The 23,840-nt window shown below is 43.3% G+C and overlaps 1 protein-coding gene and 1 long non-coding RNA gene across 5 annotated transcripts in view; both read right to left on the reverse strand.

The window, feature by feature from the left end:
• ELOVL6 (ELOVL fatty acid elongase 6) overlaps window positions 1-23,840 on the reverse strand; it is a 63,274-nt gene that overhangs the window by 27,013 nt on the left and 12,421 nt on the right. Inside the window, exon 2 of one of the 4 annotated variants that reach the window (XM_071742702.1) lies at window positions 7,059-7,195. The exons of the other annotated variants lie outside the window; for them this stretch is intronic. The gene's annotated coding sequence lies outside the window, so the exon portion shown is untranslated. The remainder of the gene's footprint in view (window positions 1-7,058; window positions 7,196-23,840) is intronic. 4 annotated transcript variants of the gene reach the window in all.
• Window positions 15,149-20,400, reverse strand: LOC139795736 (uncharacterized). The gene is made up of 2 exons (XR_011725671.1): window positions 18,848-20,400; window positions 15,149-17,180 (listed from the first exon to the last, which is right to left on the reverse strand). It is a non-coding gene; the product is annotated as an uncharacterized lncRNA (long non-coding RNA).

Genomic DNA, 23,840 nt, shown 5'->3' on the forward strand with positions numbered 1-23,840 from the left:
CTGACAAACAAAGAGACATGCATCCTAGCTGTGGTACTGCTGTCTTGGGGCCAACCTGTACCAGCAATGGGCTTGGCACAACCTCTGCTTTGATGCTTTGGGGCTCTGAGTCCTTATCTCGATTTCCACATGGAAATTGCCAACTCCATCATGAGGTGCCTGTGTTTGTGTATTGGGAAAGGTGGCAGAAGTGATGAAAAATAAGCAAGTTCTCTGCCTTTTAGTGAGAAGGCACAAAGTCCATCCTCAAAATATCTTTGAGTTCAGCAGTTTCAACCCTGTGGGCAGCATTGAGCTGGCACAGAGCCCCTTGGGTGGGTAGAGCCCATGCTGCTCCCATGCCCTGACCAGCAATCCCAGCAAAGCTCCTGTGTCCTTCACCTGAGCAGAGATTAGCAAGCATCAGAGGTTGGGCCAAGCAAAAACACACTCAGTTTTGTGATTCATTGCAATTTATTTGGTTTAGACCTGCAGTTTATGTTTTAACTCCTCTAGCTACCGAGCAAAATATAATCAGCACCTGATCTGCCTTAGGTGTTTAGCAATCTCATAGGACACTGGTGACTTGGTCAAAAAGGTTTCAAACCTCTAGTTGCAGAAGTTTTGGGGATTGAATTCTTATAAATATAGCTTTGAGCTTCTCATTCACATTTATGAAAATTGCTGGATCCATGCTATAGCTGCCACTCCACCCATCCTGCCCCACCACTGGTAGCTTTTGCCCTAAATAAAAGAAGGGTGTTGCATGGCTATAAACCAGATGATAGATCTAGCTAGGCTTCAGTCACAACAGTAGAAATCCTTATTACTTAAATTAGCTGTTTGTGTATTTAAAACTGTGCTGATATACACCAGATTCCCTATAGCACTCTAACACATTTTATTCATGTCCCAGAACTGCTCTTTTCCTTGGGTAGAGGGAAGAATAACTCCCACCTCCATTTCCCACTCAGCCCTGTTAAATTATAACAATGCTACCAATAAAAACCAAGTAATACTGATAATATGTAAGTAACACCCTAAATGATCCTGTTAAACAATAATTGAAGAAAAAGGGTTCATTCACAAAGCAGGTAAGCCAACAGCACTGCTACATTTGCATTCAGAGAAAGACTGTAAACTTCAAGGAAAAATATATTCAAATGATTTGGCTAAATCTGGTGCTCACAGCTTCTGCTAGATTGACACCTTTCTGAGAAAACTCACTAAAATATATTGCTTCTACCTGACCTCCTAGAGCCTACAGATTACAGGTGTTAATAAGCAGGAGTTTAGGAACTCCTTGGGAACAAGAAAAGCTGCTGCTTCTCTTCCTCAGTGTGGAATAGCAAAGCATTTTAAACCGTGGAGTGGTTTAACCATAGGGGTGGCATATTAAGCAGCCTTCTGGCCAATGTCCTGCAGCCAAAATGTGAAAGTCCTAGGATGAAACTTATTCAACCTGCAACTAATATAACCCCAAAGTGGCAGAACACATGCTTGACTTCCTGAGAGATGCTGGCATGGAATTTTCTTGAATGCTGGTCCATTTTGGACAGCATGAACAGTCCTGGAAAACCATCCACATCCAGGGCTCCCTGAGCCCAACAGGACCAGGTATCCTTCCCACAAGGAGGGCTCCTTCAGTGTTTACTTGGTTCCCCAGCAAAACTCCTGAGCTCTCCAAATGGCCTGTCTGAGGGAACAACTTTAGTCCAAAAAGCTGTGGTTCTTCCCTCATGCAAGTCAAAGTTCTGCATGAGACATTTTAAGTGATTTCAGGTCAGCCTCCTTCATAGGCAGCTCACCTAGAACTGCTCAAATGACCCAAACCTCATTCTTAGCCCACCTGGAAAAAAAAAAAAAAATCTCTGCTTCCCCTAAATTAAACATTTTTCAAAGAGGAAAACTAAGCTGGGGAAATATTTGGCTCTTGTGGGTGTGAGGAAAAGGAGAGCAGATGGGCAGCAAGAAGGTTGGGAAAGGGAAGTTCCCACAGCTGCCTGCTGGCAAGGGACATCCATGGTTGCTCCCAGGGCTCCCTGGCTTCCAAGTGTGTGTGTCACATTGAGTAAGTCCATACCTGACACTTTCTAAAATGTTGCTTTCATGCTGTGCCTAGGGGCAAAACACAGGGTGCTGCAGCCCTTCCTGAAGCTGTCAGGACTGGACTAAAAATTTGGAGTAAAAAGGTGGAAGGAAAAACCCTAAGGAAACTAAAGAGTGAAGGCAGATCCTCTTTTCTTTCTTTCTTTCTTTCTTCCTCTCCCTCAATTCTAGACTTGTTTAGCAAGACTCTCCTCGATGAATTTTCTTCTATAATTAACAAATGAAAAGGAAACATGCTTCTCTGCATTAAAAAAAAATTACCACAGCTGCCTTATGCAAGCTATTTCCATTTTTAAGACTGGGAAAAACCTTTGCTGCCTCTTCTTAAATACAGTCTTACTTTTCAGCCTTTTCTAATTTGGAGGGAAGAGGGGAAGAAGTGAGCGTCTTAAATTATTGAGGATTTCTGCATTCATATTAAACCATAAGCATTAGCAAAATAAAAGTGAGAAACAGTCCCTAGAACACAGGCAGGGGAAAATCTTTCACAGGGGGTAGCTGATCTTGCAAGGGCTGAAAGACTGTCCTGACCCTCAGCGTGTGCTAATCGTACATATTTAAAAAAAAAATTTAAAAATCTCTTGATGCTTTATACAGGCTCACACAACTCTACTACATGGGTATTAAAAAAAAAACAACAAAAAACCAGAACTGGGAGGCTGACTTTGTGCTCACGCAAGAGGGAAGGTGAGGAAGGTACATAATCTCTCCATGTTTTTTGGCAGCAGAACAAACCCGCAGACGCCAGCGAGGACTCCGCGTAGGCAGGAAGGCAGCTCCCAGCCATGAGGCCATCCAAGCTCTGGGAGCCTCTGCTTTCCAAGTGCAAAAAAGCTTTGCTGGCTTTACAGATGGAGAAGATTGGGAAAAAAAATATAATTAAAGACTGGGTGAGAGGCTGCCTGACTCGGCAGGTCCCTCGCAATGGGAAACTGGGCTTTGGCTTGGGCATTCCTGCCTACACCCTGTCACCTCCAGGTGACTGGACTGAAAGTGGTCATGGGGAACATAGACCCAAGAGAGGAAAGGCTCAGCAGTGCTTGGCATGGCTGGGTGTGATGCAGAGTGGCAGAGAAGCCTTGCCTCTACCCTACCAGAGTAGAGCAACCATGCAAACCTGGCAACTTCATTTTTAAAAGCTTCTCCCCTGCTTTCTGGTGCTTGCAGTGCCAATCTAATCCCCCCCAGCTGCAGGGCTGGGATTTGCTGAGCAAGATTTCCACAGTGAAACCCTGACTGATGTTCCTGTGCTGCACAATAGCATAGAAACAACAATCTGTGGCCATCCACCTTCCCAGAAAATGCATCTAGCTGCAGAGCTATCAGGAGAAATTCCATGATGGAAAGAAGGAAAGGAAAAGTAAATCTGCAAGCATTAAGAAACAGAGAGATTATGTCTGCCCTTGCACAGCAATATAGTGACTGTCAGCCCAGCCCACTCACTATATCCTTCTCTGCATCCCTTTGCATCTCTGCAGCCCTCAGTGGCTCTTCTGGATCCCTTTGTCCCCATGGCCCCTAAGACCCAGGCTATCTGAACCACTCTGACCCAGTGCCCAGGAGCTGGGAGGAGGCCATGGACCAGTACTTTGGAGTCTGGGACAGACTGGAGTGGCTACAGCTGCCCTGGCATCAGGAACAGTGGGGATCCCAAAGAGTTCCCTGGCAGAGAGGTACCACACCAGGGCCCTCAGACCCATGGGATTTGGCTGGAGGGATGAAAGCTGGTGGTTCAAAACAAAGAAATTAAACTGAGCATTCCTTTGGGGCTGACTCAGAGCAGAAGTGTAGCCTTTTTACTGGACTGAGCTTCCCATCACCCCTGTGTTGATCTCCCCCTCAGGCAGAACCAAGCATTTTCCCTGAGATCAGGTTCCTGCACCATCCCAAGCCAAGCCCAGCTTTGCTCAGCCATCACTCCACATCTCTGTAGCAACACAAATGGTTTAGAGGGCTCCGTTTCAGAAGGCAACTCAGAGCAAAATGTTGAAACACCTCACCTGCAGAACCTCACCAAGCTGTGCCTACATGCAAACTCCTTTTCTTTCTTTTATTTTTGCTGACATGCTTTGCTGCATCAGTGACTTGATTTGGCTGTATTTCTGGGAAATAAATGGCAAGCTGTTAGCTAGCCCATTCCTAGTAAATATGTTATTTGATATAAAAGCACATTTTTGTTTGGCTTGGTTTGGAACAGTGGCATTTGTTCTGCATTACCACAGAAGAAAATACAGATTTTAGGGTTTGGTTCTACACTGTGTGCAGAAAGGTTTGAGAAAGGGAGCCTGGCTCTTAGAGATGAGAGATGACAGGATTTATCTGAGATGGAAGCCTTGATAACGAAAAATTTTTACCAACTGATGCTGGCAAGTCTTTTGTAAGCTCAGCTGCTTTCCCAAGGGAATTCCTAGAAGACAGCACTGCACTGGTGGCATTTGGAAACCTCAGCCATGGCTGTAGTGGTCACCTGGAATAGCTGAAGGGGAATTAACTGAGTCACTCCAGGTCTGGTCAGCCCCAGGTCATGGCTGAGGTGGCACCGTGAGATGAGACCTGTCCTCATCCACGTGCCAACAGGGTCATCAAACTGGTGTCAGCTGTAAATCTACATGGAGAAGAAGCTCTATGCTTTTTCCTCATAATTGTCTACCTGTGACCATGAAAAAGCAGCATTCACAGAGGTTACTGCAACTTGCTGGGCAAGGATGGGAGGGAATGATGCTCACTTAGGCCATAAGCTGGGCAAAAAGCATTTATTTCTACAGTTGGGAAATACAGCTCAGCAACTCTAAGCCAAGCACAAATGCTGCAGGCAAAGCTGCTCTCCTGCCTGTCAAATAAACATATTTGTAGCCTGTTGTCTTTATCTGCACAGGCCCAGTGGGAAATAACCAAGTCAGGCAGCCAAACGCTGCCAGTACACATGGTGAAACTGCAGAGAAGCCATGGAAATGATTAGGTCTGGTCCAGAGCTCAGGGCATTAATGGAAAATTCCCTGCAATTTCAGAGTATTTTGGGAAAAGTTGCATGTTAGTTGAAGGTTTTGTCATTTGCAATCCCTAATGCAGCAAAGCATGAGAGCTTTAAAAAAATCTAATTTCATTTCTTACTCCCCCACGTTCCTCTCCCAGTATTTTTTCTGGATCAAGCAACCTTTCTCATGGAACAGCTCAGCTTTTAGTGATCTCTCCCTTCTGTATGACCCCTTCACAAGCAGAGGTGGATTGGACAAGTCTGTTCATTCCCCTGGGGCTCTTTGCAGTATTTCTGAAGTGTACAATGCTGTTCTTTGCTGACTTCGCTGGCAAAACTGCCACTCCCTGTGCAGGTGTGTTGACTAGATCTGTATTGTTTATTAAGTGAAAAAGAAACATTAAAAAAAAAGTCATTCCTCATCTAAAAAAAAAATAAAAATCACTAGCTTCCAAGAGTGAGTTAAACAAAGGTATCTAAAAATGGGGGAGTTCCTTCTTTGTCAGGAGACAATTCAGGACAATTACAACCTCTGCATTCTTATGGCAGTCATTAGCAGGGAGCCAGAAGGGGACAGACACCCCTGCAAGGCTTCCTGCTTCCTGGAGATGATGCTTCTGTGACTCCCACCCATTCCATATGGATGGTGCCACCCCTGCTCCATGGCTTAACTTCCTCCCAAAACAAGATAAGAAGACCCCAGGCTGCTGAGGAATGCTCCCAATGAAGTAAAAGCAAGGTGCTCTCTGCTAAAGAAAAAAAAAAAACCAAACCAAAAACCAATTTGTCTCTTTCTATTAATTTTTGGCATGTCCAATATATCTGAGCCCATTACAATTAATTTCCTTGGCATTTGTGGCAAGACCAAATTTGCAGGAATGCCAAATAATCTGTGCTGTGAATCTCAATTGTTACTCCTGTAGGGTTCCCTTGCAACAGGACTCCAGAGGAACAGAAATAAAGCAGAATTTACAAGGAGCAACAGTTACTAAGCTTGAATTATGGTTAAAGACAAAGCTGGTTAGATACAGCAGGTATGTTACATATTTAACTACCATCTCATTAACTTCATTGCAGGGCACTTGAAATATTTCAGTTTAGTTACCCAGATACAGAACAAGTCCATAATTAATTTTTCAATGTCTGCCTTATCTTCCCCAATTTTGGAGACACCATCTCCTGCAATGTGGCAGTAACATAACTCTGTTTGCTAGAGCTTGTTAACAACAACAAAAAATAAGGTAGCAAAGCCAGAAATATTTTTTTCCACAGCTTCTCAGACCTGTGCAAGAATGCCACAGCATTATGAGCACATAAAGACATGTTAATATGGATAGAGTCACAGTCATAAATACCATTTACTTTTACTATATATTCCTATACAGTCTATTTCCTAACAGTGGGCTGTTTGGAAATGCAGCTGACTTCAGGCTATCATTACTATCCAAATGGGTTCAGCTGCCTCTAGTACCTTTACAACCTTGTTACTACTCACACTCTTCAATGGTTTTACTTCTCTCCAGATAAGGACAGTGACATTTTACACATAGGAGACAGAAGTGCAAAACCAGAGCTGGCCACATTTTTCTTTGCTTTTGAGTCTCTTCTGTCCAACATCAAGAATTAGCAGAAATTAATCAATGACTTCTTCCTCTTTCTCTCTCCTCCTCCACTTGCTCACTTCATGAAAAAGATAAATATATCTTAGACCTGCAAAGCAATTCCTCCTAGGGTCTGGGATTATACATACAGTGCTTTCAGTTTATCCTTAACCCTCTCTCCTTTGGGTCAACCCAGCCAACTCTCAATCCCTATGGGAACACCATAATGGTTTGGAAAGTCCTGAGACTTGTCTGCAAACCAGTTTTATTCTGAGGTCATGCCCAGAGCTGCTCTGCCCAGAAGCAGAGGAACAGGCTCTTTCCCTGGCCCTGCTAAACACCTCTTGGATCATAAAAAACCACACAAGGAGAATGACTCTGAAGCCAGTGGGTACCTTTAGGTGTGGGCCTCCACAGCATCTTGTGGAGCACGTGCAGGTTCAGGAAGACTTGGGAGAGTGGGAAAGGCAAGATAACAGGAATGGCAAATCACAGGCTCCTCAGAGGCAGTGGGACCAGACCTGCCATGCTCCTATTGGGAATGGGAGGGATGTGGTGGAAAAATTCATTTGACCACCTCCTTAGTCACAATCAGATGGAAATTCTCATGGAAATCACCTGAACAGATACCTTGTGAGCTCCAGTCAGATCTCCTCAGTATTCCCATATTTCATTTCTACACATCCAAACCTGATGCTCAGCTGAGTTTGGTTTTATCCAAGTCAATGATAACCCTCCTGTCCTCAACCTCTCTGGTCTTAAAGACTTTGCAGTGTCCCAGGGAGGAAATAAGGCACAAAACATTGCCCAAGACCCTTCCTCTACTCAAGCACATTTCTGATTATTCGTTTCATTAATTGATTGCATTAGGGAAGTGCAGCATGAAGAACACCACAGTTGGGACACATCTGCATTCTCCCTTTTAATACCTCTTCATGATTTGCAATGTATTTCTCTCATTTAGAGGCAGAATACCATTTCCTAGTGCAGACTGAATTTATTCAGAAGCACAGAAGTCACTTGCCTTTACTACTGACAGCTGCACTTCAATGTAATTAGTTTCATGACTATTAATGAAATAACTCATTTGAACTTCTGCCACTAAAATGTTAATGAGTAAGAAGGGTGGTGGTTTGGTAATGGGATAGAGATCCTTTTACAGTTTGCTAGTTCAGATTTGGCCCATGTCCACCATGACCAAAGGTCATTACTACCTGAAGACTGTTTGATAATCTGTGCCAGACGAGTTGCTAGCATTAAGCCCATGCTTAGCAAGAAACAGCTGCACAAAAAAAAAAAAAAAAAAAAGCAGAAAAGCAAAGTGGAGAGAGGCCACTGCATTGTGCTCCTTTTACACAGCTGGGGTCAGAACATTTCAGTCCAGCACCTTACACCAGCAACGAATTCAATGAAGGTAGAAGAGAAATAAATGAAGTTGAGAAAGCTTGTGGATTTTTTGTGTGAGACACAATTAGCCTCTCTGACTCATTGCTGCAGATTGTTTGCTTTCAGCACACTCCTAAAGAGAACTGGAAAAATAAATAAATACTAAACCCCATAAAAAGATTACACTTGGTGTTTCTGCATCTTACCCCATCACCCATTAGGTTCAAAAAAAGCATTTCAGAGGTGACCCATGTTATTCCTGGTATATAGTTCTCCACTGCCACTCCTGCAAACCAAAAGGTTACAGGACTTCCAGTAGTGGCCAACACACATTGCACCTGCTTTTCTATTTGGGTAATGATATAATTCAGACCATACACAAACATATCCCTAAATTAATAAACTCAGCCTGACAAGCCTTAAAAATGATTCCTTCCTCTTCACAGACAGTAAAGAAGGAAATGCAACAAAATTCTTTGCTCAAGGACTTAGGGAACCGCAACAGATTAAGGTTTCATGGGGAACAGTAGGAAGAACAGGCACAATATAAGTACTCAAACAGAAATTCAAACACTGCACTCAAGCTGGCAACCCTTCTCTTATGTACATTTGCTCAACTGAGGTTACAAGTACCTCCAGTACCATATTCCTTTGCATTGCTGTCTAACTTCTGCCTTTACATTGAGTGGCAACACAGCCACAATGACTCCTGAACAAGTCCCCTCCCAAAGCACTGACATTGAAACAAGCAGCCTATTTATGCAATAAATGCAATTCCCTTGCTTTAGCTTTCCCCCTTTTCAGTCTCCTAAGAATGTATTTTTATTTGGACTAGGTTATCTTCTATAAGGCACCACTCATCATTCTTATTGACCATGGAAAATTAAATTAAAACTGCTGAGTGGCACCCAGGCCCCTGTGGATTGGACACTGTGATGGGAGCAATCCTTCAAATGAAGTTATGGGCTATGGTCCTCAAATGTCCATGGGTGCAGGTGCAGGAGAAATGAAATGCTTGTGGAGAGCTGGTATTCCATTAAAGTTTAAAATTAACAATTGAGATTCAGGTTTCAGTTTTGAGCTCATTTTTTTAAAGTCAGATAATATAGGATAGTGATTCTAGCTTGTTTTTTGTTTGTTTTGGTGTTTTTTTTTTAAAAAAGGGGTTCAGATAAGATAAAAATCATTCAGTCTGGACAGCTGTCATACATTTAAATGTATGTATGTATTTATATGGATGTATAACTGGGCTTGCATCAGCAATTGACAATACCTGAAACAGCCAAGAAGAATTTATTGAGCAGCACTGCCTTAAACTTCAAAGGGGACAGTGGCTGTACATGCCTGTGTCTCTCAGATGCCCAAATCTTTGCAGTGAGTCTGGTTTTCAGAGCAGAGCTGATCAGTGCTTTTTGCAAACAAGACTTCCATAAGGTGTTTCTGACTAGAAAATCTACTGGGGAGGCATTCTAACCATCAGCACTTTGGAAACCTTGAGACAGCAGCAAACACACCACGTTAAGCATCTTATTTCATGCACATTTTGAAGGGAAACTTCCAGATTACATCCCATAGCCTTGTAAAGATTTGCCTGCTCAGAAGCAGTCTTTTTCCTCCATTTCCAGCTTTCACAAAAACCACGCGCAGTAGAGCAATGAATGTCAAACATAAAATCCAAACAAACAACTCATTAATTAGTTAAGAACCCTCCAACCCCCACACCAACATAAACAGATGTATTTTTCCCTGTGTTACTCATGCACACAACAATAACCCAGCTGCTCTGAGATTTATTTTTTTTTTTCACCCAACCATCTCCAGGAGGGTACAGAGTCACCTCTGCAGTCCTTGAGCAAAGCCCTGATTGCACCCAGCCTGGGACAGCCTCTCCTGATAAAACCCTTATCACTAAAAAAAGCTCAAACCCAAAAACCTTTGACTGTCTGTTGCACCTTGATGAGTGGTTTGTCCTTTTATCTACCAAGTCATGCTGGCAGTCATCTGAAGTACAACCATATCCAAATTATTTGTTTATCAACCTTAATATGAAGAGATTGGATGGCAGCTTCTGCAACATATTGATAGGGCAAGGCAAAGGTGACAGAAGGGTTGCCTGGGTGTAGGGAAACTGAATCTGAGTTTAGAGACACAGCAGGAAAAAGTGTGCTTTAAACAGCACTGTTTGAATACTACTTTATTCTCTAGAAATGGGGCATTTTATTCTCTATTCATATTTTTCCTCTTTGCCTATTGGCAGCTCTTTTTGGCAGTTTGCAGTGATGATTTCATTTATTTTTTTTTTCAGTGATTGGGATTCTACTAAAGTGAGACCTGCACTTCACAGTTATGTTCCTGAAATAACTTTGAAGAAGAAATAATAAGCCTCCCCTTACTTTACAGGTTCTCTAATACAATGTAAGCAGCTTTACAGGGCTTAGCTAGTCTCTGCTGACCTAACTGCATAGTTTACTCCTACAATAAACTAAAATAAGCAGCCTGCTTCTGCAACAATTGACTAATTAACAGTGATTTTGCTAGTTTCTTATTAAAAAAAAATAAATCCTAGCCTTTCAAAAATCAGACATAGCAAATTACAGTGGATGAGATGCTACAAAGTCAGGCAGAGACATCATCTCAGTAAGCAAATCATTGTTGTACTCAGGTAGATGTGGGGGGGGTACTTGAGGTCTACTTGGGTTTTTTAAATTTTATTTCCAGGCATTTGGTCTTTATTGTTTGTTTGTTTTGATGGGTTGTTGGGTTTTTTTGTTTGCTTGTTTGCATTCTTTGGGGTGTGGGGTTTTTTGGGTTTTTTTTTCTGCTTTTGTTTGGTGGTTTTTTTGTGTGTGTGTGTTTTTGTTTTTGTTTTTTTTGTTTTTTCCTTTGCTTCTAATTTCTCCAGAGCAGACCCTGTGTTCAAATCCCTGCTGGCTGCTGCCTGTGCCTGCTTGGTGTCCAGGGGGGGATCTGTCTGCTCCTGAGTCACCGTGTCCCTGCAGAGAGCATGAGGTCACTGCTAGATCAGAGCAGCAGCAGGGACAGCCAGAAGCCGAGCCAGGCTCTGGCATCATCTTTTACATAAGAGGCAGCCTCCTCTCCTCTGCCTGCCAGAAACTTTCCTGCTTTTGCTCCAGGAGAAGCCAAAAATGGGCTTTTGATTAACAGACATCTTGAGGAAAGATAAGCTCGTGGAATTTACTACCTGGACTATTTATGTCTCTTGTGCAAAAAGGATATATACACTGAATATACACTGCATATATACTGATATCAGGAGGTATTGGGAGGCATTTATTGGGAAAAAAACCAAAACTCTTTTCTCAAACTCAGCTCATCACTCCTGTGCTGTCAGACAGCATTCAGATGGGATGCCCCCAGCCCACCTCCTTTGTGTTCACCCACAATAGAATCAGCAAAGCTGCCTTTAAATTACTATAATTAAAACTTGCAGAGAAGAAACTTCAATTCAGTTCGAGCTACCTGGCAGGAAATTGCATGTTGATGCAACCTGACCTCACAAGGGTTTAATAATTTCCTTTTTAAGGATTTAATTCTACTGTATCTGAAAAACTTGGTTTCTGAAGCCCCAGTGGCAGCTCTGAGGAGGAGTATTTGATCAAAACCATGTCATCCTTTGGCTTTATCCACTCTCAACACTTCTAGCTTTCAGAAAAAAAAAAATGGTTTGCACTCCATAACCAAATGACCACAGTATTTAGTATTTTTCAATTCCTTATTTTCAGAGCTTCATCTCCTGGCTAATTATTTTGGGCAAAAGTAAATGAACATGACAGTCTCAGGGGAAATACAAGGCAATAGTATCCATAACCATTGCCATATCCATAGCATGTAATAAAATAATGTAGGTAAGAGGCTAAATGTACACTTAAGCTCTTCCCAGGAATGACAGCACTAAGAGAAGCTAAAGAGACAGAGCTTGTTTCCAGTGGTTGTTTATGTAGTGACAAATCTCATGGCCCAGAGATGCCACCATCAGTGCTGATAACACCTGAAACACTATGGGTGAGAAAATGTCCATGGGACTTAGATTAATATGATTTTTTGACCTTGCTTCACTCAAGAAATCCCAGAAACTCAAGGCTTCTAGGTAGGGATCCATTCTAGGTAGAATATACATTTTTTCTAAGGACCAATCTCAAGATGAATTGACAGGAAACATTGATGCAAAGACCAAAACCTTCCAAGGTGCCCAAACCTTTCACACTGCACTTTATGTAGCTCTCCACAGGCTTTACAAAACTGGTTGGGATGTGTTTATATTGGAGTGACCAGGATAACACTTCAGGTTTTAAATCAGCTTAAAAGCCAGAAGGAACCATCATCCCAGCTAACTTTCCATGTGCCTCAAGGCCTCACATCTGACCTCAGAACTCCTACACTGAGCTCAAGAGCAAGGTTTGGCTAAGTTGTATCCTCCAGGGATATCTTCTTTTCCTTCCCAATTTTGGATAAAACCAGCAGACAAATGCTTACATTTTTCCTCAGGGCATCTTCAGTGGCCCTTTGATCACCTCTGAGCTCTTTCACAAGTTCTCCAATCTTCCCAATAACATTGTCAATGCCAGAAACATGCATACTTTTTTTTTTTCATTATCCTAAACGAGCTTTTGCTTTTCTTCCATATTTACCTCTTTGGATACAGACTCTAGCAAGTTCTGTAAAAGAAAAAGAAAAGAAAAACCTGACCTGCCCAGAGCAGTAAGAGCTGATGAACTGATGGATGGGCATCAGTTAAACCTTTGGTTTAGTAGTTAGATTGTAGTGCTGGTCAAATGTTGGGACTGGATGATCTTGGAGGTCTCTTCCAACCTAAACATTGTAGATAAGTTGATCAAGTATGGGTTTGGTGATCAGGTAGTGAGGTGGATCAGGAACTGGTTGAAAGGAAGGAGTCAGAGAGTTGTAGTCAATGGGGCAGAATCTGGTTGGAGGTGTGTGACTAGTGGAGTCCCTCAGGGGTCGGTACTGGGACCGGTGTTGTTCAGTATCTTCATCAACGACTTGGATGAGGGTATAGAATGTCCCCTCAGCAAGTTTGCTGATGACACTAAGCTGGGAGGAGTGGCTGACACACCAGAAGGCTGTGCTGCCATTCAGAGAGACTTAGACAGGCTGGAGAGTTGGGCAGGGAGAAACATGATGAAATTCAACAAGGGGAAGTGTAGAGTTTTGCATTTGGGGAAGAACAACACGATGTCCCAGTATAGGTTGGGGGCTGAGCTGCTGGAGAGCAGTGTAGGTGAAAGAGACCTGGGGGTCCTGGTAGACAAGAAGATGACCATGAGCCAGCAATGTGCCCTTGTGGCCAAGAAGGCCAATGGCATCCTGGGGTGCATTAGAAAGGGTGTGGTTAGTAGGTCAAGAGAGGTTCTCCTCCCCCTCTATTCTGCATTGGTGAGGCCGCACCTGGAGTATTGTGTCCAGTTCTGGGCCCCTCAGTTCAAGAAGGACAGGGAAGTGCTTGAAAGAGTCCAGCGCAGAGCTACTGAGATGATTAAGGGAGTGGAACATCTCCCTTATGAGGAAAGGCTGAGGGAGCTGGGTCTCTTTAGTTTGGAGAAAAGGAGACTGAGGGGTGACCTCATCAATGTTTTCAAATATGTAAGGGGTGAGTGTCAGGGAGATGGAGTTAGGCTTTTCTCAGTGGTGACCAGTGATAGGACAAGGGGTAATGGGTGTAAATTGGAGCATAGGAGGTTCAAGTTGAATATCAGAAAAAATTTTTTTACTGTAAGGGTGACAGAGCCCTGGAACAGGCTGCCCAGGGGGGTTGTGGAGTCTCCTTCACTGGAGACATTCAAAACCCACCTGGACACGTTCCTAGGCGATGTACTCTAGGGGGCCCTGCTCTGGCAGGGGGGGTTGGACTAGATGATCTTTCGAGGTCCCTTCCAACCCCTAAGATTCTATGATTCTATGATTCTGTGATTTATATCCTTCAAAAAAGCTCTTTGAAATCCTATTATCTCCAAGCACCCCTGTAGGTACCATTGAAGCCCACAAACACTGGCCATGTGGGCTTGTTTTCTCTACAAGGCACTTTGCTAAAGACTAAAAACATCAAGAAAAACTGGGATTTCATCCCTTCTTGGCTATAAAGAATTTTGAGGTTGATTTTTGAAGTCTCTGTGTCTTCCCCAAAGAATACAAAACAAATACCAAAGTGGTCATTGGCTGAGCAGCACCAGACAAACTGAAAAAATCTTTAAGATACCCACAAAGGTCTGACTGGAGGTCAATTTCAGCCCTTAGGAAGAAATATAAAAAGGAAAACTGAGAAAAAGAAAAAACTTAGGATAGCTACAACTAAAACACCTTAACCACGGGTAAGAACCACTCCAAACAAAGTGCTGAACACATCTTTTCTGTATCCTTCTTGCATTAGGACAGCTGGAGAATCAAAGGAAATGCTATGCAAACAACTCACTACGCAACTTGGACGTGAAATTTTAATTGCACAAAAATAAAGGCCTTTGGCTTTACCATTACAAAACCATTTTTATCTTTGTCCTCTTGCGTGTTTGAATTGCTCTTGATTGTGCAAGGGAACACATCATCAGGTTGTGCAAGTTCCAGCAAGGTGACATTTATTGAGCAAATATAAGTAAGAAACTGAACTTCTGAAATGTTAGATGCTTCAATGGAATTGATGGCTTTCCCATAATTGTTCCAGGCTGGAATGTAAATATTATCCCTTCAACACAACTATGTAAAAAGATGAGCTCTGCACCACGTACACAGAATTTAAAGCATTTTTTTTTGTAGCTATGGATGTATTATCAGTCCAATCTCGTATCTCATGTTGGATGATCATAAAAATGCTTTTTAAGGAAAATTTATGGGGCAGAATCAAAGTGGCTTTTCACTTCTAGCCATGATACCTTCACACACATCTCAATAATATTGAGAAGAATCACATTGTCAAAGAGTGCATATATTGCCAGTCAAACAGCAAGAAAAGAATATTTTGAATTAGAATATGATATTTATTTGTTCCTTCCCTTTCTGTGCCTTATAAAGAATTTTTTTTTTTTTTTTTTTTTTTTTTTTGCTACAATCCCCCTACTGTGTTATTTCCTTGTTTTTCCATTAAAACTCCACTACACACTTGTGGAAAGACCTTAGTCCTCTTGGGCAACTCCAGATTCTTTCTGGCTCATGTACATGCAGTCACAGATTCCTTTCTCAGATGGCTCAGAGCTTATGTATCTCTGAGGTCAAATTAAAGCACGACATAATTCTAAGATCTAATGATCTTATTCACCACTAGTGATCAAATTCACCAGTGGCATCCTGAGTAGAGTTCGAGTGCTTTTAAATCTGCCTTGGGTCTCTTTTTTTTTCATTCAAGAAAGTGGACATTCCAAGCAGCTGCCAAAAGAAAGCTGAGTTTTATGCTCCCCTGCTGCTCTGCTCTGGCTACTCCTATTAATTATCCACAAATTCCTTCTCCTTTCAAGGCTTTATGGATATTTGGATGTCCCAGTTTCATTTCACTGGCACTTATTAAAACTTCAAAGGACTTGCCAGCCTCAGGTGGTCTTTTCTCTTTCTGCTTTGGAGCTGCCATCACCACCACTGTGACACGGTGACAAAGAGGGAGCCTGGAGGCAAGCAGAGCAGCTCTTCCCACGGATGACTCTACCTGATCCGTGTTGATTTGTGCAACACACACAACATCCTGTGTGACCAAAGGGCTGGGGTGGGCACCCCAGGCTCCCCAGCCATGCCGTGAGCCTCCCTGCAGCCAGCACAAACCATAATCATCCCCATCCTTCTGTGGGAATTCCAGCACAGGCAATTCCAAACCCGTACCATCCCGCCTCCCTGGCAAGATGGGCACAATCTCTCTGCAACTCCTCTTGCATAACCCAGGACTGAAGCCAGCCCTCAGTATTTTTAGATGTCAAAGTGAGCTGAAATACCTTGCATGATGAGAGGAGGGTTGTCTGAATGGGTTCCAAGAGGTGTGTGTGTGTCTGTGTGTGTCTGTGTGTGTAGGCATCATGTAAGTCAATCAACACACCTCACACGACCAAGGGTGCAATTAAGGGGAAAAATTCCCAAATGGCTCAACCCACAGTTTTGCACAGGAAATGCAATGGAAATAGAGCACCACATTTCTTCTCCAATTGTTTCCTGTTTACACGAAGCCCAGAGCACTGAAGGGATGCTCTAAAGGCAAACAGTGTAATTGCTAAGGGCTGCCCAGGTTAATCAGCTCTGCAAACAGAGGTCCAGGCTATGCCTCCCCAAGACTGTCATCTTCTTCTGTTCCAAATTGTCTCTGTCTTGGACTCAGAGGAAAAGGTTTCAACACACAAGGGCCTTTTCTACTGATCATTAAGCACATTTAGGTTTAGTCATCCTTACACTTGGGAGCCATTAGAAGTGATCCAAAAAGACATGACAGAATACAGCAATTTCCTCCTGGCCTTGCAGGAAATGGCAGCATAAAGTTCCTTGCTAATTTTCTAAGCATTTGAGATGTTGACCAGGAGGTTTTGGTGATTTTTTTTTTCCCTGGACTCATTCTCCAGTCTTCCTGCTTACTCCCCAGCTACTTCAACTGCCTAAATTATACCAAACTGAACTAAATCTAATATAGAAATACGTAACCATCCTAAAAAAAAAAAAAAAATCTGTGGGGCTGCGGTCAGAGCATCCAGTGCCTACATGGATTTACGAGTGGGATTCTCCACCATTCTCCTCCTTGATAGTTAAAAACAGCTTTATTGTAAATCTGTACACTGGATAAGTACAACTTCAGCAAAGACTACATCTATCTGATAAAAAATACCCAAACTGGTGCTTCCACTTGGTGCAGAAGTTTTTTTTTTTGTAGTTAGGGAAGGGTTAATGAATAAAATGTCATGTGCAAGTACCTGCAATCTGACTGCAGTACATCTGTGAGGTATTCACATCACCACCTCTTTAGACTCAAGCAGATTTAAACAGAGACTGAGAGGTATTTACTCATAAATCAGCCAAATATGTAAATCTCAAGATTTACACACATTACCTCAAATTAGAAGATGAAAGCTGGTCCAAGGAAGGTCAGAAGGCATTTAGTGCCAGCGTACACTTAAGAAAACAAGAGACAGGAAAACCTGGCAAAATATTTAGGAAAATCACATAAGGATTAATCTCTGTAAGGGAATCAAGACTTTATATGGCTTTGAATCTCTTCTCTTTTTAACATAGGATTCTTTCACAGCTGCTCATGGTAAGGAGGAAACTCACCCCATGGCATTAGTGAAAGCTTGGCCTCTGATACCAACCCCAAAAGAATCCCTCCAAGGGGATGAGCAGTTGACTGGGAGATGTTCTCTGATTTTTCAGCTGCAGTCATACACCCACAGTTCTGAATAGACTGGGAAACCATGAATAATCTTTAAAGTAAAGATGAAACACTGATTCTATTATTTAAATAAAGTAGATGTGTATGTAATGTGCATTTAGTTTAAAACCTGACTTACAGGATCAGAATGCCTGAATCCTGGAGTGCAACCAAATCCTAGCCAGATTAATTTTTAATCACTGCAAATCAGGATAAAAATTGCCAGCTAGCAGAGGGCAGATTATACCATAATGTAGTCCAGAAACTTTGAAACTTAAAATGTAATTGCTGGAGAAGCTCTCTTAGGCCAAAAGATGTTCAAACAACACACACACACAAATAAAAAAAAAAAAAAAAAAAAAAGTGGCTGATACTTATTCTGATGTGCACACAATGTTCCTCCCTGGGAATGTGAAGAGGGATGGAAGTGTCCAGAGCTAAGCTTAATTTCAGTGAACAAGGTAGCATGGTCTGTTGAGCAGCTTCTTAGACCTCTTTGGCTGGTACAATGTTTTATGCCTCATTTGAACCAACTCAAATCAGTTTCTCTCTCTCTCTCTCCATCAGCCTTCCACCCATTGCCTCCATCTGGCAGGCACACAGAGGCACCCTTTTCAAAGTCAGATATTGGTGCTGCTTACAACTCCTCCATCAGGCTTTAAAACCATCAGATGGTTTTGAACTTTAGACCAAATGCAGAGCTGAAATCTCTGTTGGTTAACAACAGCAGGAAGAGTTTCACCCAAGAAATAGAAGCAGTCTTTCAGAGAGCTGCCAAGTCTGAAGCTTTGAGAAGTATCAACATACCATGTAGGCCTGTAAGTACTACTGGATTAAACATGAATGCTAAAGATCTACTAAAGTCATTAAAATTAACTTAACAACTCACACTTAATAACCTCTAAATGCACTAAGATGTCTCAACACGCTTGTAAAATAAACAGCTGGAAAATCTGGCCTATCCATATAAATAATATATGAATAGTTCCTTGACTCTGCCCATAGCCCAAAGCATCTTTCAGAGGTACAAGTCTCTTCCCTTATGTTAAACAAAAAGCCAAGTGGACAGTTTTGGGGCAGGGCAGGGATATGCCACAAAGCTCTAGGGCCAGAAATTCAGGAACCAACATGAGGGTGGGAGCAGGCTTGGGGTCTCCCGCCTGTGAGAGTACTGTAGGAGGCAAACAAAGCCTCCTCCTCAATTTTCCAAAAGAAGGCATTTAAAATGTGGGTAGCAACACCCTCATTTCAGTTTGAAACCCTACACTGGAGCAGCTATTCATGCCAGAAATTCATCATGCACCTGCACAAGGGGACATAAAAATGTTACTGGGAGCAGGTGCTGTGGCTTGGAGGAGGAGGAAAGTTCATCTGCTCCAGTACCACTGCTCCCCCTGTGCTGAGACAAAGTGCCATGCTGAAGGAAAAACTGCTCACCTTAGGAGACAGAAATGAAGAGATATTTCAGTAGAGCAGATCTCAGCAGAGTATGTGTGATTTACAAATAGCTGATGCCAGATGCTCTTTGTCACTCCATACAACACAGATTCAGAGGAAGCTGGGTTAGAGAAGATGGACTAATTGAAGGTAAACCAACAGGATCAGCAAAAACAAGTGGGGACAATACAAGCATACACTGTCCTGATATTGTTTGTATATGTATTTGCTCCAGTATGTATTCAGAACCAATGCCAAAAGTGTCAGTCCAAGAGTAAAGCTGGTTACAAGTCCTTAGCAATGCCACTGAAATGCCTAGAGGGCTTTCAAAGCTTGGTTCAGTAACTTGACAGTCAGAAGAAGACAGCAGAGGAGCTGCATGTTTAATGCCCTTGAGGCAATAATCAAAAACGCCAAGATTTTCATAGCTAGAATTTGTTTCCAAATACTAAACATCACTGATCTCACTGAACCTGGAATACTGCAACCTGCAATAACAAATGTTGTAAATACTGTTTAACTTGAAGAAAAGCAATCATGCCTAAAGAGAACCCAAAAAAAAAAAGGCAACCCTCTCCAGGCTGAAGTTAAAAAGCAAAGCTAGTGTGTCCAGGCACTCAGAAGGGTGCCTCTGTTCCACCAGTGAACAGGGGCTGTATTTTCAGTGCTTTTGAAGGCACTGCCAGTGCAGGATTCTGCTTGGTGATGTTGTCTGTCTGCTCCCAGTCTGACACAAAACTGATGAGCAGAAAAAGGGAGAGAGGGGAAAAAGCACAGTTGCACAGAAAAAGCAATGTTGCTGCTAGGTGATGCTGGGTAGTACAGTGTCCTGGGAATGCCTGTGTAACACTCTTCAAACCATAAGGGAAGAAGTTGTCTGCTAATTAGTTCCCTGGTAACTGGCCTTGCAACGTCATTCCTCACATTAGGATTGCTGGGAAAACATTGGACATCATCTGATTAAAAGAAGAAGAAAAAGTGTTATGTTAAAAAGATGAACTTCAAAGTAGCCCTGAGCAAGATGCACAAGATAAATAAAGGGTAACCTGTTCACAGGAGACTGAGAGGACAAGATAGTTGCAACCACCTGGGATACCCATGGACAAAATTTGGGAGCCTGGGCTGTAAAGAGAAAAAATCCTGAAGACATAATTGTTCTTGCATACTAACCTGGACCCTCAAAGATTTTACATGTGTTATTTAAGAGTAGAGTACCACTGGCACTTGGGGAGCCATGTAGGACATGAGCCACACAGGATCACTGCACATCAAGGATAAACATCCTCTGAAGTGCCAAGAGACACCAGTGCTTAATGGTTTGGGTGAAAGATCAAAGTGGGAAAACAAGCAAGGCTGCAAGACTGCTGCAGCTCACCCAGAGAGGAGAAGAAAGATGAAGATGCCCTTGCAGGAGCGCCCCAAGACCAGGGCAGGTGGTACATAGGGCCTTTGATCACTCAAACACCTCCTGGAAAAGCAGGACAGCAGGGACCCAGCAGCTCTGCCATGGTTCTCAGCCATCTCCCTCTACAGCTCCTGCCCTAAAAGCACTTTCAGACACAGGCTGCCTGTGTCAGTGTCTCCTACATGTGAAAGCACAAGGATGAATTTACAGCAGTTGATCAAAATAGCTTTGGGCAGCAGGACCTGAACAGACCAAATGCAGCTGGTGGTGCAAAGTCCCAGGCAGTGATGCTGGGCATGGCCCTGCCCCAAAAGCAGTGTTTCACAGCCCTCCCTTCCACAGGCAGGGGGTTCAGGCCCCCATCTTTTGCTGCTACCACTCACTTGAAGGTGAATTATATTAACATTTGCATCCAAATGTAGATACTTCCCACCCCCATGGGAGCCAAACACAAAGAGGCTGATGATACCTTGTCTGGGGCACAGCCCTGGTAAGAGAGACAAATATCAACACCTCTGAAAAAAAAGGCAGTGCAAGAGTGAGTCAGCAAATGCAAGCAATATGTTAGTCAGGCAAGGATTTCTGAATGCACTGTGAGGGTATCCACAGACAAGGTCACATCTCTGAGAAAGCAGAGGTGAAACATGCCATGGTGTAGGACCACCCCCCCTTCCCTTCTCTTTTGCAAGGGGACCTCTGCATTGCCATCATGGTTTGGGGGAATGCTTCACAGCAGATTTCTTATATCCCTCCCCCCACCTTCAGTCTGGGAAAGGAAAGAAAACCTCTGCCATGTTCAGAAAGACGGAGAAGGTGGAAATGTGCTAAAGCAGGGGAAGCAAACCCACGCTGCTGGGTCAGGAGTCAGAATAAAGGCTGCAAGCTTCCCTGCCTTTAGCCTCATCACTTTGCAAGCCATGAAATGCTCCACTGAGCCAGCTTACAAATTAGCCCGTGGTTTGGCTCCCAGACCTGCCAGACCATGTTTCTGTGCAAAACAAGTGACTTAGTGCCTCAGAGCCCCCATCAGGGAGGGGCCCAGCCCCTCTGCCAGGGGTTGCTGTGTCTGAACCCCTCCTCTCTCAGGCCACATAGATGACAAAAAAAATGACATTTTGGTCAACGGGCATAGCTGCAGAAAGCAGTGAGTGGGAAGAAAAAGCAAGGTAGAAAGCCAGGAAGTTTTACAAAAGCCACTGGATTTCAAGTGACCACCAAACCTACTTGCAGTTTTCCTGATGTAAATCCTGGTTCTCTGCCACTGTGAAAATGCAGACTCATTAATTCATATTATTATATACTCTGGTGCCCTGAAGAGGATACTTGCTTTTGTAAATGATATTTATAAAGCAAGAGCTATTTAATACCTGCTTAACACATATCCATAACCTTCAAAATGACTCCTGTGAGTCAACATGCCCTGACTGGCACTGGGATTTCTTTCCCCTTTTTGTCCCGTAAGGCTTTCTCCAGCATATGGCCAATACCACACAGCATGGCAGAAGGCAGCCTAAACCCCCCCTGCCTGCATTAACTGCTTCAGCACTGCAGACAGCTTGGTTTCACTCTGGAAGAGAAGTGCTGGCACAGGGAGAACTGCAGACAAGCCAGTCTCTGGGAAACAAGCCCTTTTCCTATTTAATCTTCCTGCTTTCCAGTGATCCTCCATATATTACCATTTTCTCCACAGACTCCTCCTGCATTTACATCCCCTTCAGGATGCAGGAAACCAGCAGGATAGCGGCTTGCTCTGACTCCAGCACCATTCCTATCTCTGTCTGGATCAAAGCCACAGCCAACACTAGTGCCACCTCAGGTACTCATGCACAAAAATTTGCATCCTCTTCCCATTCGAGTCCCAGGCATGTCTCTTACACTCTTTGAATTAAACAGGTTGAACGGGATTGTCTGAGGAGCAGACTGCAGGGTGTTGCCACAGCAGACTGTGAGATCCAGTTAGAGGGATGTTCACCCAGTTCACAGCTTGAGAGGGTTTGACCCCACTCACACAGCCAGAAGGAAAATGCTCAGACCACATAGGTGAAACAATCTGGGCACACAAGGATCACAGGATCATTTGGGTTGGAAAGGAGCTCTGGGATCATCAAGTTCAACCCTTGATCCACTCCCCCTGTGGTTCCCAGCCCATGGCACTGAGTGCCACATTCAGTCTCTTCTTTAAAACCTCCAGGGATGGAGAATCCACCCCCTCCCTGAGCAGCCCATTCCAATGTCTGATCACCCTTTCTGGAAAGAATTTCTTCCTAATATCCAACCTAAGCATAGGTTAAATAGCACCTCAGCACAGATGCTCACATGGGTACTAAATCCCAAAGGACACGTTATCTCCACAGTCTCCAGGACTGCTTTCAGGAAGGCCATGCTGGTAACCTCCAGGAAAGGCAGCTGGAGTTGTTTTTTCACTGCCTCCATCAGTCTTTTTCACTCTGACACAGGAGAAGTCATGACAGGCAGCCCTGGCACTGGTGGTGCCAGTTCCCCTCACTGCAAGGGTGGCTGCATCTGCATGGCATGAGGCAAAAAGATAGCCCTGGGAAGCTACTCCAGTGCCAGCAAACCCAAGGCAACCCACCCCCTTGGCATCACTCCCTTGTCCACCCTGGGTGACAGGGAGGCTGTCCCATTGCCCCAAAGGTTGACTTTTAAGGCCCAGAATTTCATTCAGCAGCCAGGAAAAAAGCCTGGTGGAACCAAGTGCATGTCTGATATGCTCTGGCTTACCATACATCCAATGGGAAGCTCTCAAAAGCATGAAGAATCAGTCTTGCTTTCTTTTAACGTCTTACAGGACCTGGAAGCTCAGAAGAGAGACCTAAGATGACCTAGATCTAAGAATCATCCTAAGTTTGAGTTACTATGTTTTGGAGCAGCTCTTAGAGCAGCCCCAGTAGCTGTGCAGAAGCATGACTTTCAAGCCATCCCTCCTGTTGTCAGAGATGTTACATGATGGAGTTTTCTGTCATGACAGCTTCTAACTCACCAAGAATGTGACTGTGGGGTTTACCTTCAGCAAAGGGTACAAAAGAGCCACTTTAAATTCCACCAAGTCAAGACTCATTCTTGGAAACTTAAACAAAGCAAATAGTTTCAAGATCTCTGAAGCCAAATCCATGTTTCCTGTAAACAGATCCAAGATGATCTGGTTTAATGGGAAGGGACCAAATCTCTCTGCCAGCAATAAACACAGATCATAACTAAGGTCATCAGGACATGACCTGCGAAGCCAAAATTCTAGAAGATAATCTTAAAAAAAAGTGTAGGAAAGATACTTCTGGTCTGACAAAAGCCTCTCTCAATTGTATATGCAATTTTAATTCCCAAGAGTTCATTCAGATCAACCAAAGGACCAAAATCTTATGTACTTTGCATGCCTACCATGCAGCCACCAGCATTTCTTTAGAGGAGATGCTCCATGACACCATAACATCTGAAACCATGGGACAGGTAAGGAAAGAAAAGCATTTTGAAAGCCTGAGGTCAAGATCTGCATTCCTAGCTTTAAAAATGACACATGGCAGATGTTAACAGGCCCTTTTTTTGTTATCCTAGTCCATTTTTCTTCTTGAT

This window comes from Heliangelus exortis, chromosome 4, assembly GCF_036169615.1.
Source record: "Heliangelus exortis chromosome 4, bHelExo1.hap1, whole genome shotgun sequence".
NCBI lineage: Eukaryota > Metazoa > Chordata > Aves > Apodiformes > Trochilidae > Heliangelus > Heliangelus exortis.